Source organism: Acinonyx jubatus, chromosome C1, assembly GCF_027475565.1.
Source record: "Acinonyx jubatus isolate Ajub_Pintada_27869175 chromosome C1, VMU_Ajub_asm_v1.0, whole genome shotgun sequence".
Lineage (NCBI taxonomy): Eukaryota > Metazoa > Chordata > Mammalia > Carnivora > Felidae > Acinonyx > Acinonyx jubatus.
The window spans coordinates 83864210-83880380 of NC_069381.1; the positions used below are offsets into that span (position 1 = coordinate 83864210).

The following is a 16171-nucleotide window of genomic DNA, read 5'->3' on the forward strand; positions in this document are numbered from 1 at the left end:
TTTTTTTTAATTTCCCAAGGTTTTTTTTGTTTTTTTTTTAACATTTATTTATTTTTGAAACAGAGAGAGACAGAGCACAAACAGGGGAGAGTCAGAGAGAGAGGAAGATACAGAATCTGAAACAGGCTCCAGGCTCTGAGCTGTCAACACAGAGCCTGACACGGGGCTCGAACTCACGGACCGCAAGATCATGACCGGAGCCAAAGTCTGACGCCTAACCGACTGAGCCACCCAGGTGCCCCAATTTCCCAAGTTTTAACAAGGAAGAAATAGTATAATTTACTGGAGAATTTTGTTTAGCAGCTCTTGGGCTACATGACTTTTTAAAATGCCATTTGTTGGGGCGCCTGGGTGGCGCAGTCGGTTGGGCGTCCGACTTCAGCCAGGTCACGATCTCGCAGCCCGGGAGTTCGAGCCCCGCGTCGGGCTCTGGGCTGATGGTTCAGAGCATGGAGCCTGTTTCTGATTCTGTGTCTCCCTCTCTCTCTGCCCCTCCCCCGTTCATGCTCTGTCTCTCTCTGTCCCAAAAAAAAATAAACGTTGAAAAAAAAAATTTTTTTTTTTTAAATAAAATGCCATTTGTTTACAAGATGGCTTGGGTCCTATTGTGTTAAGTGAATGCCTTTAATATATACAAATGTAACATAGTCTTAATATTGAAAAGAAACTATGCTCTCCACAGCCAGAATGAAAAGTAATAGAGTTATCGACTGCGTAGAAAGTCATTGGTTTCTTTTACACACAAAACATTATACAGTCAGGATGACATTTATAATGAAAGCTGGCAGCTCTAACCATTGTTGCAAGAGCACTTTTTGTCCATTAGGCAAGCCTTCAAAATTGTAGAATTTTAAATTCAACAAACATAAAGCGTAAGAATAAATAAGGTCGCAGTACTCAGGGACCAGGAACCACGAAACAAATGTATGAAACAGCATCGTGTGCTCTGAAAATGAAAAATAATCCCAGACCATGAGTGAACTGAGGTGAATATTATCGTCGCCCTCAATTCCACCAGAGGAAGCAGGATCTTGTCTACCCTCGAGTGCCCCAAAGGTGAGTGCAGAAGGAAAAGCCTTCACTCAAAAGCTTCTGGTTGCATAAAATCTGAAGGCAAATACCAAACATAAGATCCTGCCAATGAAACAATATCAAAATAAGGAGAGCAAATCCAAACCTAGTCATTAATCAAAGCAACCAGTAGGAAAACACAAGCTAAAATATGTGGCCAAAATAAGGAAATTAGAGAACCAAGAAAAGCAGGGGTGAAGAGTAATGGAATGGCGAAAAGTATTGATCCGGATTAATTCTGGAATGGAGCACAGAAACTTTCAGTGACTTTTTATGCGAGAGTAGGCCAGTTTAGGCAAATAGGGCCTTCTAAAGGGATAAAATTGAACGAACACCATCTAATCCCTAGAGTTTTCCAGATATCCCCCCTAAAATGGCCCAAAACATTTAGTGTATTTTTTCTTGTATCCTGACTTTTTAAATTACTATGAATTGCATAGATACTATTTCTACAGATTTTAATTGCTGAAACGGAAACAATAAAGATTCCATTCAATTCCATTTTTTTCCCCAAAAGCAACCATTGTTATCAGTTCAGCATGTTTCCATCTAAGACTTTACATGCAGTTTTCTGTACTTAACCAAAGTAGGTAGGCGCACCTGGGTGGCTCAGTCAGTTAAGCATCCGACTTCAGCTCAGGTCATGATCTCTCAGTTCCTGAGTTTGAGCCCCACATCGGGGTCTATGCTGACAGCTCAGAGCCTGGAGCCTGCTTCAGATTCTGTGTCTCCATCTCTCTCCCACTCCCCACTCACACTCTGTCTCTCTCTCCCTCAAAAATAAATAAACATTAAAAAATGTTTAAAAACAAAAAAAAACAATAAAAAACAAAAAATGTATAGCTTTGGTTTTGTAATAGAAATAGTATCATTCTCTTCATATTGTTCTGAAATTTTTTCACCTAACAACATATAGTCAAAGAATAACTCAGATATTTAAGACACCGTTATATATTTATTTCGTGCACTGTTTATTTTTTACATGAGGGAGACAGAGTATCAAGGGACAAAGGCAAAAATACGATGTGTAAGAGAAAGAAGAGAAGAAAAACAACTGCGGGTAGTCTGGAAATAATGAAACTTTCTGTTCATTTCCAGCATGAGCTAATTCACTGACAGCTAAATAAGGTTTCAGTCTGGAAAGTGTCCCATTGAGCAAGCTGGCTGGAGTCCACAAAGGTAACACTTTCGGTGGTTTACAGATTCGCTAGAGAACCTTACTAATCCCTACAGAGAATAGGGGAGCAACTGTCTCTCTGTGATAGCTGCCACGTCTGTCCAGTGGCTCCCCAACTCTGAAAGCCACATCTGCACTCATTCGATACTCTCCCTAACCTTCCATCAGCCAAACAGCAGAACTGAGTCCTGATCATATCAGTTATGCTTATGAGAGTTGTGCTTTTGAGAGTTGCCTAGTAACCAATCACTCTCAGGGGCCACCTCGGGATCTAAATATCTAACACACTGCTCTCTGCTGCCCCCAGTGGACCAAATGGAATACTTTCTTTTACGAAAAGCCTAAAATGGGATACTTTCTTTTACAAAGTTAGCAATAAGATTCTTAGAACACTGGATATATTCTTGACCTCAATGACTAATAACTTTATCAATGAGAGCAACAACCAGAACCATTTCTCTTGACTCAATCCTGATCGACAAAGAAACTTTAAGACAGAGACAGAATCCAGAGACAAAAAACAGAAAGAAATTAGAAGTGGTAGCGTCTACTTGGACAGGAAGATGGGTGAGATATAGGAAAGGAGCCAGTCTGAAAGGTGGAAAGCAAGAATTCAGTGTTGGACATATTAAGTTTTAGATGGCATTGAAATATCCAAGTGGAAATATCTATTTGACAGATGTGTCTGGAGATACAAAATTAACACTTAGGGCATGAGCAAGGATTAAAAAAGAGAAAAGATCTGAAGAGTGAGCCTTGGGGCACACTAATGTTTAGAAATTGAGAAGAGCAGGCAAATTCAGTAAAGGAAATTGTGATTGAATGGATGGTAAGGTAGGAAGAAAACCAAGAGTGTAGAAAGTGTAGTCCCAAAGTGTAGAAAGCAGTTCTGAAGGTGGGTTTGGTCAATCATGACGAATGTTGCTGAGAGCTTGAATATACTGGAACTAAGAATTGACCAATGAGCACTGTTTTTCAGAATCATCTGTGAACCACCTGCATCAGAATTACTTATTACAATGGATTCCTGGGTCCACCTCAGACCTACTAGATCAGATTCTATGGACAGGAACCCAGAATTCTGCTCTTAAAAAAAGCCCAGGATGATTGCTAAGAACCCAAGAGTTGCTGTCTTGGAGTCTTTATTGGTGGAATTATACCCATCTTTGCTCAAGACCAATGGTTCTCAGATTTTAATGTCCATCACCATCACCTGGCAAATTCCTTAAAACACAGATTACTAACTTCCACCTCCAGAGTTTCTGATTCAGGAAGACTGGGGTAAGCCTGAAAACTGCTGATATTGTTGGTCTATGAACTATAGCTTGAGAACCACTGCACCAGACCCTTTATTTTTTTAAATTATTTTTTAAATTTATTTTTGAGACAGAGCATGAGTGGGGGAGGGGCAGAGAGAGAGAGAGAGAGAGAGAGAGAGAGACATAGAATCTGAAGCAGGCTCCAGGCTCTGAGCTGTCAACACAGAGCCTGATGCCCGGCTCGAATCCACAAATCATGAGATCAAGACCTGAGCCGAAGTCAGGTGCTTAACTGACTGAACCACCCAGATGCCCCTGAAACAGACCCTTTAAAAGTAGAGTAAAAGCACATCTGATACAAGATGTGGCCCTTTCCTTGGTTAGTAAAACTCTAAAATAACACAGTTAACTGTAAGACAACAAATTTTATCTCAAGTTTTCTATTTCCCAACACAGCTGGAATTTCCCATTCTTTAAGAAGCCTCTGCTTTTAAAGACTGTCTGATGATTAAATCATGCATGTCCTCCCTTGCTCAAAGTCAACTCATTATGGACATGAATCATGTCTACAAAATATCTTCCCAGCAACACCTAGACTAATATTTGGGTGAATACCTGGGGATTACAACTTAGTAAAGTTGATACATAAAACCGACCATCACACTACCATATCTAAAATAGAGTGCTTTCAGGTGCTTGAGTAGCTCAGTCATTAAGCATATGACTTCAGGTCATGATCTCACAGTTCATGAGTTCAAGTCCCACATTGGGTGAGCTCGAGCCTTGCTTCAGGCAAAACAGGAGCCCTGGGAAAGCCCTGCTTCTCTCTCTCTCTCCCTGCCCCACATGGGATTCTCTCTCTCTCTGCCTCTCACTCACTTGTGCCCCCCTCAAATTAATTAATTAATTAGAGTTCCTTTTAACTCTACCTTTTCTTCACAGAACCTATCACTACCTGACATTTTATATATATATATATATATATATATATATATATATATATATATATATACATCCCTTCATTTATGTAATAGCTACCTCATCTGCTAAAATGTGAAGTCCATCAGGGAAAGAATTTTGTCATCTGAAGTGGTTTTTTTTAATTATTAGGTTCAAAGAATCTATTTTTGGACATTGTGTTTACTTCTGTTTTGTTATTATGATCAGTGTTAGTATAAAGATCTCTGTATATACACACATCTTGGGTCTCTTTTCTAATTTTTAATTTTTAAAAGTGATATTTTGGGGCGCCTGGGTAGCTCAGTCGGTTGAGTGTCTGACTTCGGCTCAGGTCATCTTACAGGTTGTGTGAGTTCAAGCCCTGCACTGAGCTTGCAGTTCTCAGTGTCCAGTCTGCTTCAGCTCTTCTGTCCTCCTCTCTCTCTGTCCCTCCCCACTCGCACACTCTCTCTCTAAAATAAATAAAACATTTAAAAATTTTAATATAAGTAAATAAATAACATTTTTAAAGTGATTTATTTTTATTTTTATTTTTTTTGAGAAAGAGAGAAAGAGAGAGTACACGAGCAGGGGAGGGACTCTGTAGAGTCCTCTGTACGGTCCCTCTCTGTAGAGAGGGAGATAGTGGATCCAAAGCAGGCTCTGCCCTGTCAGCACAAAGTCTGATGTGGGGCTTGAAACCACAAACCGTGAGATCATGACCTGAGCCAGAGTCAGACACTTAACTGACTGAGCCACCCAGGCACCCCTAAAAGTGATTTTTTTAATCTAGTTTTTCTGTTAGTATTTTCAAGTCAGGTTTCTGGAGGTATAATTCCACAAAGAGTAATATTTTCCCTTTTTAGCATAGAATTCTGTGACTTCTGATAAACACATGCTGTCAGTCATGTAAACACCACAGTCAAGACATAGAGCATTTCCATCACCTCAGAAGGTTCCTTTGTGACACATTGCAGTCAACCCTTGCCTCACCCCCTTCCCTAGAACCACTTGTATTAGTTCCCTGGGACTGCCAAACAAAGTACCTCAAACTGGGTGGCTTAAATGGTAGAAACTCATTGTCTGGAGGCTAGAGTTCCCAATCAAGGTGTTGGCAGCATTGCTTCCTCCAGAGGATTGTGAGGGAAGGATCGTTCCATGTCTCTCTTCTTGGCTCATAGATGGCTGTCTTCTTCCTGTGTCTCATTTATATCCTCTTCCCTCTGTGTATGTCTTTGTGCCTAGATTTTCCCTTTTTATAAAGAAGACACTGGTCATATTGAGCTAGGGCCCACCCTGAAGGCTTTAGTTTAACTTGATTACTTCTAGAAAGACTCTATCCACATTCTGAGATGCTGGGAGTTAGGACTTCCACATATGAATTTTGAGGCAACACAATTCTAACACCACTGATGTGTTTTCTCTCCTTAGAGATTTGCCTTGTCCAGAACATCATATGGATGGAATTATAGCTTAGCTTTTGTGATTTTTTTTGTATATGGCTTCTTTCACTTAGCATAACACGTTTGAGGTTCATCCATGAACCTCAAGTGTACCAGAAGTTTGTTCCTTTTTATTGATGAGTAATACTCCATTGTATATATGTACTATAGTTTGTACATCCATTCACCCACTGAAGGACATTTGGACGGCTTCTAGTTTGGAGCAATTATAAACAGAGTCACTAAAGAAATTCACATACTGGTTTTTGTGTACACAAATGTTTTCATTTCTCTTGAGTGAATATCTAGGAGCAGGATTGCTATATCACATGGTAAGTATATGTTTAACCTTATAAGGAATTACCAAATTGTTTTCCAAAATGATTGTACCATTTTGTCATCCCAACCAGCAATACATGAGCACATAAATAGTTGAAAAGTGGACTTTGTGACATCATTTGGCAATACTTATTAATTCAGTATTGTAGAAATGATGGAAGCAAGGAGCATCGTTATAACTCAGAGCTTATCTGTCTGCATCAAATACGTCATGAAAAGCTCTTCATAAGTAGCTGATTCTGAGACAGGCTTTTCTAATGGCAACAGGTCATTTGTTAAAACACATATTTAGTTTTGGGGGTACCTGGGTGGCTCAGAGTGTCCAACGTTGGCTCAGGTCATGATCTCTTGGTTCCTGAGTTCAAGCACCACATCGGGTTCTGTGCTGACAGCTCAGAGCCTGGAGCCTGCTTCAGATTCTGTGTCTCCCTCCCTCTCTGCCCCTCCCCTGCTCATGCTCTGTCTCTCTCTCTCTCTCAAAAATAAATAAAAACATTAAAAATTTTTTTTAAATGTTTATTTATTTTTGAGAGAGAGAGAGAGAGAGAGCAAGAGAGAGGGAGGGACAGAGAGAGAGGGAGACACAGAATCTGAAGCAGGCTCCAGGCTCTGAGCTGTCAGCACAGAGCCTGACACGGGGCTTGAACTCATGGACTGTGAGATCACGACTGAGCTGAAGTCGGATGCTTAACCAACTGAGCCACCCAAGCGCCCCTAAATAAACATTTTTTTTTAATTTTTAACATTTAGTTTTTTAAAATTTTATCAAAACAAAACATGCACATAAGTTTTTAAAAAGCAAATAGTACAGAAACCATATAGTGAAAAGCAATCATTCTGTGTTTGATTGTCCACCGATTCCCTAACCCAGAGGCAAATTCTTTCACATATATCTGCTTTGGTTCTTCTGGTGGTTACTTCCATTTCTCTTAATATACTCTTCCTACTATTTCTTGATATAATACCTTGAATACCTCGATTTTTTTTTAAGTTTATTTATTTATTTTGAGTGGAGGGAGGAGCAGAGAGAGAGGGAGAGAGAAAAAGAATTCCAAGCAGGCTCAGCACTGTCAGCAACACAAGCACTACACGGGGCTTGAATTCACAAACTGTGAGATCATGACCTGAGCTAAAATCAAGAGTCAGATGTTTACCTGACTGAGCCACCCAGGCACTCCCCTTGATATATTTTTTATTAGTTTCCTGCTACTCTTCCCTGCTCACCTTCACCTTCTATATCATCATATCACTATGTGTAGTTCCTCTACTAGCTACTTTTGTGATAGAATACTCAAGAGTTCTATTTCAAATATAGATATTATCCTTTGAATTTCTCCTGTATGGGAATAATAGGACTTCTACCATTCTATTTATATTCCCTTCCTATCCCTTGCCATCTTCTGTCATTAACTTCTACATGGTAAAGGTGGATAACATTTATAATCTATTCTGTAACCGTAAATAGGTCTTCCCTGCTTGTAAATTGATTTCAGAGTTAAAACTAAAAGAGCATTTCTATTGCAATCATTGATTTTTTTTTTTTTAAATTTCTTTATTTTGAGAGAGAGCATGCATGCACACAAGTGGAGGAGGGGCAAAGAGAGGGAGAGAGAGAAAATCCCAAGCCGGCTCTGCACTGTCAATGCAGCGCCCAACACAGGGGTTGAACTCATGAACCACTAGGTCATGACCCGAGCAGAAATCGAGTCAGACCCTTAACTGGCTGAGCCACCCAGGTGCCCTTATAATTATTGATTATTTTAATATTGTTTAATTTAATACTAAAGAGTCAAGATAAATTCCTAATTTATGTCTCCAAAGTCTCAACCCAAGTACCACTCGGTAGGACAACGTACAAAATGGGTTCTCTTACATTCCCAGCAATTATTAGAAATCAGGCCATATTTTGGGTTGCTTCATGCTTAGAATATGCCTTTCCTATACTGTTGAATGTTTGTTTGTTTTGCCTTGGGGTTTTTTATAATCTTTATTTTCCTATGAGACGAAGAATTACATGCATTCCATGCAATATCCTTAATATCATCCAGCTTCTTACTCATCCCATCTACTGCTTAGAATCCATTCCATTTTACTTTACATCAATGTATTTCCTATTTTAGGTTGAATTCATTTAGAGCATGGGTTTCTTGTGCAATTTTTTTCTGAGTACTTTAAATTACCTTTCCTTTCTCTAAAAAAATTGCATTAGAGTGCATTCTTAGTAAAATAGGCAGCACGTCAGTCTCATAAAAAATGCACTGTGTGCTCTTTGCCATATCCTAAAGTTTGTACTATTTCTGTTTTTGGATTCAGTAGATTCTTTAACTTTTCTGAATTTTGTGTTTACATAGTTTCTGTTCTCTGAATTACCTACTTCCTCAGGAGTCAGTTTATTCAGGTTTTTTTTTTTTTTGTTCTTCTTATTTATACTGCAGGCTTACTGCAAATGTCAGGCGAGGTAGCTGTTTCAGCTTAAGAGTGCAGCAATTAAAAGTTTGACAAAGCCTCTGTAAGGAAAACCTTACTCTTCCTCCTGTGGATCTCCTTTATTCTCGCATTACTACCACACTCAAAACACTCTGACACCAGATATGTGGGGGTTTGTCCCCCACGAAGCCATTCTCTGTGACACCAGCTGGGTGTCCAACAACTTAATTCTGACACTATCCACCTGGAGATAGCTTCAGATCCTACAGGTTAAGGGTTTTGTCCTACAGAACTGCCCCCACTTCAGTTGCCAATCACTAATCCAGTTTGTAATCTGTTCTTCTGACCCAACTTGCTATATATCAGAGGTTCCCACTTCTGATGGGAATGTAATTGGGCTCAGTCAATTTGCTAGAGTGGCTCAAAGAACTTAGGAAAACAGTGTACTAACTAGATTACTGGTTTATTGTAAGAGGATAGAACTCAGGAACAGCCAGATGAAAGAGATGTGCAGGACAAGGTATGTGGGAAAGAGCATAGAGCTTATGTTGCTCTCTCTCAGCGCACTACTCTCCCTGAAACACCCCATGTTCCTCAACCCAGATGCTTCCTGAACCCCACACTTAGGGGATGTTTATGGAGGCTTCGTCACATAGGGATGCTCAATCATTAACTCAATTTCCAGCCCCTTTCTGGAATGGGTTGTGGGGTTAAAAGTTCTAAGCTTCTAATCATGGGCCAAAAGCCCACGAAGAACAAAAGATATTCCTATCAAAAGACACCCAGGAAATCCCAAGGGATTTAGGAGCTCAGTAGAACAAAGGTGTTTCTAGTGCTCTTATCACTTAGGAAATTACAAGGGTTTTAGGAGCTCTGTGCCAGGAACTAGGGGCAGAGACCAATAAATATATGGGCAGTCCCTGAGTTAACAATTATTTGCCTTTTCATGACTTTTCAATTTTACATTGGTAAAAAGCAGTACACATTCAGTAGAAACTGTATTTCAAATTCTAAATTTTGGGGGTGCCTGCATGGTTCAGTTTGTTAAGCATCTGACTCTTGGTCTCAGCTCAGGTAATGATCTCACTGTTCATGAGTTTGAGTCCTGCATCAGGCTCTCTGCTGTCAGCGCAGAGCCCACTTCGGATCTTCTGTGACCTTCTCTCTCTGTCCCTTCCCTACCTGCATGTGCTCTCTCTCTCTCTCAAAAATGAACATTTAAAAAAAAGTAATAAAAAACAAATTCTAAATGTTGATCTTTTCCTGGGCTAGCAATCTCCCTCTCTCTCTGTCCCTTCCCCACTTGTGCATGCTCTCTCCCCTTCTCAAAAATAAATAAACATTTTTTTAAAATTAAAAAAGAAATTTTAAGTTTTTATCTTTTCCTGGACTAGCAATATGCGGTGTGATACTCTTGTGATGCTGAACAGCAGCACGAAGCCACAGCTCCTGGTCAGCCATCCAGTCATGAGGGTGAACAACCAGTTTACTCAGACCATCCTGTATCCATACAGCCATTCTGTTTTTCACTTTCAGTACAGTATTCAACAAATTACATGAGATATTCACCACTTTATTGTATAATAGGCTTTGTGTGAGAGATTTTGCCCAGCTGTAGATTAATGTAAGCGTTCTGAGCACATTTAAAGTAGGGTAGGCTAAGCTATGATGTTCAGTAGGTTCAGGGTATTAAATGTACTTTCAACTTACAATATTTTCAATTTACAATGGGCTTATCAGAACATAACCCCATCATAAGCCAGCGAGCCCTCTTGCTCAACTGTAGACCCCAATAGTTAAAACCATAAATAGACAAGACCACTTAACTCATGCTCTAACTGAAACCCATTGTTCTTATTTTTATAGCACTTTCTTGAGGCATTGATGAAGATGTTTGGCAATGATGGAACATTCCACTCGCCAGGCCAGAAAAGCCCTGATAACAACAGAATGCCTAGAAGACCACACCCTTTCCTGCCCATGATCACATGCAGAACATATATCAACTCCAATCCATGGTCACAGGCTCCCTGCCTGCTTTCTTGCATGTACCCCATTGAACCTCTCCCTATAAAACCCTAGGTATTCATCTTGCAGGTAAAAAAGTCGATTGTTAAGGTTTGAGCTTGCCACTTCACCAGCTGCCAGCACCCAAAATAAATGTCTCCCTTTCTCTTTCCCAAACCCTAGTCTCCTGAGCGATTGGCTTCTCCTGCAACCAGTTAGTTTATCCAAGTTTTTTCAGCAACAGTGTTGGCAAACCCAGTCAGGAGCTATGCTTTAGATTTATCCAGCCCCCTGGAGAATCCCCAGGAGTGAGCAGCTGGCCACAACAGCGGGCCACGGCTTCCCTATTTGTTTCCTGAAGTACCGGTTATGATAGATCAGTAGCAGTAAGTCGAGGAAAATCTGTACATATTTTCTATTATCTCACACCTCTCAGTGAGAGGACTGAGCTTTCTGACCAGCTTTGCTTTAGAGTGGGTGAGCTGTTGGAGAATCAGCCCACCCATCCTGCTGGCTACCAAATACCACAAAGTTAATCAATAGATCTAAACATGTAACTGCAGGTGAACTTTGAGTGTCAGAAGGCACAACGTAAACATGCAGAAATTTCAAGTAGAGCCAGTAGAACAGATTGCAGAATGTAAGCATGAGGTGAGGCCAGACACTTGGTTCCCAGACCTGTTTTCAAAGCATAAGTAGAACTATAGCCGCTTTAGTTGCATTAACTTAGCTCCACATTCTGCTTTGTTCCCTACTTAAATTCTGTTTTATGCACATCTCATTAATCATTAACTTTGACTTTTCCACTCCAACTCCCTGCTTGCCCACTGATTACAGAAATCTAATGGGGACCAAACAGTAACATTTGTCTTGAAATTATCTGAAATACCTGATCATACCAGGTCCCAAATGGCACCTCATTGTCTGGAAGAATGCATACCTCCAGACTTTTTCAAGGTCCTCTCCCACAAAGATTTCAAGAAACACTTCACCCTCCTCTCATGTATTCACCTCCTTCCCCAAACATATATAAGCTGTCCCTACATTCAACATGGCAAGGCAGCTTTGAGAATAATCCCCTGCCTTTTTGCTAGGCTGCCTTTCCAATAATAAAGCTTTCTTTGTTTCAAAAACCAGTGTCTCAGACACTGGCTTACTGCACATCAGATGCACAAACAAGTTTAAATACAGTAACAAACCATGCATCAATTAAAATGTAAGCCTTCTCCACCTAAAAGGAAATTTTCTCTCATTTTACTTGATTGTCTTGTGGCACTGGATACCATTGGTCACTCCAAGTTTCTTGATATTTTTTTCTTAGCTTCTGTGACTCTACCTTCTCCTAGTTTTCCTCCAATGGTTCTGATATGGTATACTCAGTTTCCTGAGTGGACTACTTAACCTGAAAATAAAGAGCCACAATAAGGCAAACAAGTGATTATTTCCAGTCAAAGAATTGCAACTTAGGGAACACAGATAAATTCGGACTGACCCAAGTTGTAGCCCACTTGTAGGGTGAAAGCAAGGGGGTTTTATGAGGAAAGGAAGAGCAGAAGAATTCCTATCCCCTTCAAGGTCCTTCTAGCTGGACTGAGCATCAAATTGAGATGGCACAGATTAACAGCAGAAAATCAAATTTAATTTTGTATACACAGGGAATCCACACAAACATGGAAGTCCAAAGACAGTGAAGCAATATGAAGCTTATATGAGCTAAGGAGAAGGGTAGGGGTCTAAAGATACAGAAGGGAGAAGGACAATTGCCTGGAAGGTGAGAGGAGATGTTTGGAAAACAAAGTTTGCCCTATTATGCAGATAAGTTTCTGACGTAAAGAGGGATCTCTGTTAATAGCTCTCTTCCTGGTACAAGCAGACAGTTGAAGGGGAGGTAAAGAGCTTTTCCCGAATCTTCTGGGTTTTGCTTGCTTTTAACTCAAAATAATGTTCATGCTGAAGTGACCCATCTTGGGGTGACTTACCCTTGGGATCGTTTCTACATAACTAACTGTGAACTGCAACACCAGAATTCTTTAGAATGGAAAGTTTATGAATATATTCCATAATTTCTAGAAACATGCTTTTTCATAGTATGATGTTTTCATAAAGCATAAGACATGTTTACTAACAGACGCAAATTTATCTTTAGTTTCTTTGCAATAAAAGTAGATAAACCTATGTTCAGTACTTCACATTTCATTATTTTTTCTTATTTGAAAATGATCTAGATATTTAATGAATATAACTTTACTCATTATTTAAGTTAACAAAACTTTAAAGTGTCAGGTTACCAAAGATTTTGGAAACTATTTAAAAGTTTGCCTACAAACCCTTTTATCTTATTTATATCCATTTAATTTACTTGTTCTCAACAATTATGCTTACACTACCTGTAAAACCTCATGAGGCATTAGACAAAATTAATCATTATTCTTTTTTTCCTGACAAATTTTACAACAAAAATAACACGAACTTATTTGACTTTTAGTAAATAAAAGCAGAATAAAAGTTTTATATTTAATGCTGATAACTCTAAAGACATGTCTATTTTAATTAAGCCAACAATCTTAAACTAGCTTTAATATTGAATATTTTCCCTTGATTATGGGAACTTGAAAAACATTTGGGTTAGTTTCTTTCTGAGTTTTAGAATATCCAATTCTTACAAGTACTTACCTTCAAACCAATTAAATAGAGCTCTTTTACAAATTAATGTTAGTAATGCCAGATGTAGAGAAAATATTTCACATATACAACGTATTTGGATATCCATCCAAATACACAAATAAAGTGCAAACAAAATCTTATACTATATAATGCAAACAAGATGCAAACAAAATCATACTGGTTTTACTAATGTTTGTGGAGAGGAGAGTAAAGATCCAATTTCCAAATACTCACTTTTTTTCTCCCCTAATGAAAACACTTCTCCCTAAAATTTGCATTTCAAAGAATGGCTCTCACGTTCTACACACATGCTGCAGAAGTGAGCACTCTCAGGTCCTAGCTAATACACCGTAGAAAATTTACAACATAAAGACATAGATGGAGTATCTAAGTTTTCTCCAAGGTGGATGCTTGAAGCATATCTGTCTGATGGAGATGCTAAAGTCTGGGCACAAGAGACATTTTATCAGTTTGTATTTTTAAAAGGCCTCTTTCCTCCTCCATTTTTTTTTTTTCCTTCAGTTTCAGGAAATTATGGACTGTATTTACATTTTAAAGACAAGATAAGAGTTATAATTTCAAGGGAGAGAGGAATAATTTAAAATCTTTTTTTTTTTTTTTGGCAAGTATAGGACAATTTTATCCCATTATCTTGATCTTTTATAATATCCACAAACATTTTGAGAGGAATAGGCAATGTTTGGGGATTGGTAAAAATAGGTGAGCTTTGACTTGTTTCTAGCACTGCATTTTTGGTTTTGTAGAAATTCATAAGGCAAGAACATTTCTAATTCCCCAAATAACTAGAATTATAGCCTGAATAGCAAGGAATTGGCCTTCCTCCTTTTTAAACTATATTTGCTCTTTTTTTAATCTAAGAGAGTTTTTGACTAAAGTGGGATTCAAAAGATTTATCTTTGTAAAGTCTATGTGAAACATTTTAACAAAAGCCTTTTTTCTGGGTGCACAATTCCTTGGCTTCTATTAGCCCCTGAGTATATGTCTTTTGAAGATCATTTCTAGGACGGCCTAAGAGAAATTTAAGTGTTCAACCTATGCCCACCAATCTTGTAGCTTTGGTTTCCAAGATGTCCCTTAGCAATAAGCTGCAAGCCATAGCAAAGTTTCTTGAAACAGAATCTGGTCTGATAAGAATTGTGAATTCACCAGTCTATGGGACCAGCTCGAACAGCAGGATTATAGACTTATGCCTGCATTCTGTCCTTCATATGACATAAGACACAAAAGACACAAAGAAAAACAAAGACCATCTCTGGGAGGAAATGGATCAATAGCCAAAGAGTGCTCTACCAAATTCTATCAATGAATCACTAAGTGCAAGGAACTGGTTCCAAAAATATTTTCTCCTGCTAACATAAATTTAGAAAGAGAGAAAAAGGACTCTACCACTGTCTATCAGATTCCATAGATAGAGATTCCAGGAGACGACATGGTAAGAAATCTTATCTTCTGCCAGCTGTTTGTCAGATATCTCTCATCTACAGCTGTGTCTAGGGTGAGTGGTATCCAACAAGTTAAAGAAAGTATTTTGCCACCAGCTATACCAACTGTTGGGCAGCAAGAATTTCCTGTCCATTTCAAGGTCCTTCTAGCTGGAATAAGAATCAAGTTGACATGAGACAGATTAACCGGGTCAAACCAAACTTAATTTCTTACATACAAGGAATCCACACAGACATGTAAATTCCAAAGACAGTCAGGCAGAATGAGATATATATGTCATCCTGAACTAAGGAGAAGGGCATAGGGGTCTGGGACTTTAAAAAGAAGGAATGTAACTCATAAGAAGATGAAAAAAAAAATAAGTATTTAGGGGCACCTGGGTAACTCAGTTGGTTAAGTGTCAGACTTCAGGTCAGGTCATGATCTCACGGTTCATGAGTTCAAGCCCCACATCGGGCTTCGTGCTGACAGCTCAGAGCCTGGAGCCTGCTTCAGATTCTGTGTCTCCCTCTCTCTCTGCCCCTCCCCTGCTCTCTCTCTCTCTCAAAAATAAAATAAAACATTAAAAATTTAAAAAAAATAAAAAGAATAAATGTTTGGCAAACAAATGTTTGCTGTACTACTCAGAAAAAAAGGGACATAGATGACTTTAATCAAAGAGGTCTAGCTAGGTTCCTCCCTGGCCACCATACCTAATTCATAGTATAATGCAGTTGTCTATGTTGATAGTTCTCCCTAGAGCAGATTCTCTATCTAAATTATTTTTAGACAGTTTGGGGGGAGGTAGAGAGCTTTTCATGATCTACTGTTTGGTTGCTTTTTAACTCAAAATAATCTTCATGCCAAAGTAGGTCCATCTTGGCACAGCCTGCCCTTGACCCCTACAGGGTAGAGGCAAAATTATTTTTCCACCTCTACACCTATCAGTTAAAGCCCTTCAGAATATGATTTCTGATTGCCTATCTGGATCCTACCATTGAAAATGCTTTGCAGTGATCCAGATGTTCTTTACTTATTACAAGTAAGGCCCTTCCTGGGGCACCTGGATGGCTTATTCAGTTGAGTGTCTGACTCTTGAGTTTGGCTCAGGTCACGATCTCACGGTTCATGGGTTTGAACCCATATCAGGCTCTGCATTGGCAGTGCAGAGCCTACTTAGGATTCCCTCTCTCTCCCTCTCTCTCTCTCTCTCTACCCCTCCCCTGCTCAATCCATACACACTCCTTCTCTCTTTCAATATAAATACATAAATAAACTTAAAAAAAAAAACAATTAAGACCCTTCCTCTTCTGATTCCATTTGTGTCTTTTGGCTCAACACTCATCAAGAGGTGAACCCAGCTTTGGGTGTTCCAGGTGGGGGAAAGACAGTAAGGTATACCC

General features: G+C 39.2%; 1 protein-coding gene across 4 annotated transcripts in view; it reads right to left on the minus strand.

Moving 5' to 3' along the window:
• The window catches only part of FRRS1 (ferric chelate reductase 1), a 103722-nt gene that overhangs the window by 52192 nt on the left and 35359 nt on the right, over positions 1-16171 (minus strand). For 2 of the 4 annotated variants that reach the window (XM_027058512.2, XM_027058509.2), the window contains one exon: positions 11893-12063. The exons of the other annotated variants lie outside the window; for them this stretch is intronic. The gene's annotated coding sequence lies outside the window, so the exon portion shown is untranslated. The remainder of the gene's footprint in view (positions 1-11892; positions 12064-16171) is intronic. 4 annotated transcript variants of the gene reach the window in all.